At 39.0% G+C, this 3,386-nt stretch overlaps 1 pseudogene; it reads right to left on the bottom strand.

The window, feature by feature from the left end:
* Nucleotides 1-1,160: 1,160 nt before the first annotated feature.
* LOC123936573 lies at nucleotides 1,161-2,791 on the bottom strand (annotated as a pseudogene).
* Between the last annotated feature and the right edge of the window lie 595 nt (nucleotides 2,792-3,386).

The raw sequence follows: 3,386 nt of genomic DNA on the forward strand, positions 1-3,386 counted from the left end.
TCCTTTTATTCTGTCTCAGTGGTAACCTAAAAAGAGGGATTCCAAAAGAGGGCTCTGGGTATGGGTGCCTGGAAAACTCCACCTTGGGTTAGGATTTGGGCCAAGGAGAAGGGCAAGTCCGATATGTGGGCACATATTCCGGCTACTGAGGGCTTTATTTGAAATGGGGGCTCAGGCTGAGGATCACAATGTGTGTTTGTGTCAAGGATGCCCTCAAGAGTGGGCGTGGCCTCATGGATCATGCAGGTTTTCTCTGCTCTGAGGGTTTTACACCCTTCCCAATAGCAAGGTTTCCTGCCACGGGAAAGGAGGAGTTCTGTTTTTTGCATTAGGTTCCTCGATATCTGAGATAAGGTCTAGGGACAGATGCCTGAAAACCAAGATTGGGTAGAGATGATGGCCTAGGGGCATGGCAAGTCCGTTCTGCTGGATATGTGGCCAGATCTCTGGGTTGATGATGGGAGGCCTTGGCTCAGTCTGTGTCAGATAGAGCAGTAGTACACAGGGCATCCTTTGGTATTGGGGTGTCATGAGGGCCGTGCTGGTTCATCCTCATTTGGGGTGTTTGGGCAACCCCATAGGGCAGTTTTTTCTTCTGCTGGGCAGGCAGAGTGCTGTATTGTGACTCCAAAATTAGTATGCAGATTGTTATTTATATTGGTAGGACTACTTGATTGCCTACTTCTAATTGTAGTAGTTCTCCAGGTTTTAGCTCTTGAGTTAGGGTTATATAGGAGTCAAAATTTAGGTCTTCATAATCTGTGTACTCATATCTTCAGTATCATTGGTGACCCATAGTTTTTGCGGTCAAGGAAGGCTTATTGATCTCATCTATTATATATAGGATTCGTTGTGAAGATAAAGCACTTAAAATTAAAATGATAGCAGGTAGGATAGTTCCTACTGTTTCAAGTTCTTGAGCATCTATAGTGCTAGTATGTGTTAGTTTAGTAGTTAGTATTAATGAAATGATGTAGAGAACAAAAGAGCTGATTGAGAATATGATCATTAATGTATGGTCATGGAAATGTAATAATATTTCTATAATAGGGGAGGTTGCATCTTGAAGACCTATTTGGAAAGGGTATGCCATAGAGATATAAAGGACTTCCACATATAATTTGACTTTGACAAAGTAATGTAATTTTTACTAATATCTCTTTATTGAGAAAGATATAGTGGTTATGATATTTGCTTGAAACCAACTCTAGGGGGTTCTATTCCTTCCTTTCTTGTTTTGGTAGTACTTAGGTTGGCTCTTTGAATGTGTGATATGGAGGAGGGCATCCATGAAATCATTCAATGTTTGTTGAAGTAAGTTCTCCTATTATCACCTCTTGTTTGGATGCAAAGCCTTCGCAGATTATGAAGATTATTAATATTACTGTCATTAATGAGATAAATGAACCCATGGAGGACACTGTATTTCATATTGTATAAGCATCTGGATAATCGGAGCGTTGTTGAGGCATTCCTGATAGGCCTAGGAAATGTTGAGGAAAGAATGTTATATTTACTTTTACAAATATAATTGTAAAGTGGATTTTTGCTCAAATATCATTTAGTGTGTAACCTGTGAACAGTGGGAATCAATGGACAAACCTGCCGATGATTACAAACACTGCCCCCACTGAAAAAGGACATAATGGAAGTGTGCTACCATGTAGTATGTGTCATGAAGAACAATATATAATGATGAGTCTGATAATACAATATCTGTCAAACCACGCACTGTGAATAGAAAAATAAACCCTAGTGCTCATACTATAGTTGGCGATCATTTATTATTCCCTCCATGTAGAGTGGCCAGTCAGCTAAATACTTTTACTCCCATTGGAATTGCAATGATTATAGTAGCTGAGGTGAAGTATGCTCGTGTGCCGACGTCCATTCCTACGATAAACATGTGGTGGCTCATACAATAAATCCTAAGAAACTGATTGGTATCATTGCTCAGGCTATTCCTATGTAGCCGAGTGATTCTTGTTCTTTCTTTCTTTTTTTTTTTTCTCCCTGAGCAATAGGTTACAACATGTGAGATAATTCCAAATCCTGGTAGAATTAGAATATCTACTTTGGGATGTCCGAAAAATCAGAATAAGTGTTGATACAGAATAGGGTCTCCTCCTCCAGCTGGGTCAAAGAAGGTAGTATTTAGATTTCAGTCTGTGAGTAGCATGGTAATACCAGCTGCTAGAACTGGTAATCATAAGAGTAGAAGTACACCTATAATCAGGACAGATCATACGAATAGAGGAGTTTGATATTGTGATATTGCAGAGAAGTTTAAGTTGATAATGATAGTAACAAAGTTAATGGTTCCTAGGATGGATGAGAAACTTGCCAGGTGTAGGGAGAAGATTATTACATCTATGAATGATCCTGCATGTGTTAAATTTCCTGCTAGAGGTGGGTACACTGTTCATCATATTCCTGCACCTGATTCTACCATGGAAGAAGTTAGAAAGAGATGAAAGGAGGGGGGCAGAAGTCAAAAGCTTATATTATTTATTCATGGAAATGCTACGTAGGGTGTGCCAATTATTAAGGGTACCAATCAGTTTCTGAATCCTCCAATCATAATTGGCATTACTATAAAGAAATTTATTACAAATGCATAGGCACTTACAATTACGTTGTAGATTTGGTCATCTCCTAGTAGTGCACTTGGTTGGCCCAATTCAGCACGGATTAATAGGCTAAGAGCAGTGCCTACCATCCTGGCCCATGCACCAAATTAAAGGTAAAGGACCTTTATGATTTGTGGAGAATAATCATCATTTACGAACATAGGTAAAAAGGCCGTTAAAGATATTAGACTGTAAATTGAAGAATGGGGGTTTGAGTCCTCTTTTTGCCAAGCTCTTTGGTGAAATATCACATTGAATTGCAAATTCAAAGAAGCAGCTTCAACCCTGCTGTGGCTTCTCCCACCTTTTATTTTTCTTCGCAGCAGGAGAAGTTGATTGAAGCCAGTTGACTAGGGTATTTAGCTGCTAACTAAAGTTTTGTGGGATGATAGCCCACCAGTCAAGAAAGGGCTTAGCTTAATTAAAGTGATTTGTGTTCAGTAGATGTGAGATATACTCTTGCATTCCTTAAGGTCAGATTCAGGACATAAGTGAATGGCACTTACTTAGGGCTTTGAAGGCCCTTGGTGTTTTTAACCTAAACTGCTAGAACAGTGTTAGTATTATTGGGGCTAATGGAAGTAATATGGTCGAAGTTACAATTAGTGGGGATAAAAGAATTACGTTTTTTTGTGTTTTCGAATTGCCATTTTATTTTTATGGTGTTTATTGAAGGGAATATAGTTAGTGCTGTTGCGTGTGTTAACTGCATATAAAAGTATAGGTTTAGTAGGGCTATAATTGCTATAAATGTTG

This window comes from Meles meles, unplaced genomic scaffold (genome assembly GCF_922984935.1).
Source record: "Meles meles unplaced genomic scaffold, mMelMel3.1 paternal haplotype, whole genome shotgun sequence".
Classification (NCBI taxonomy): Eukaryota; Metazoa; Chordata; class Mammalia; order Carnivora; family Mustelidae; genus Meles; species Meles meles.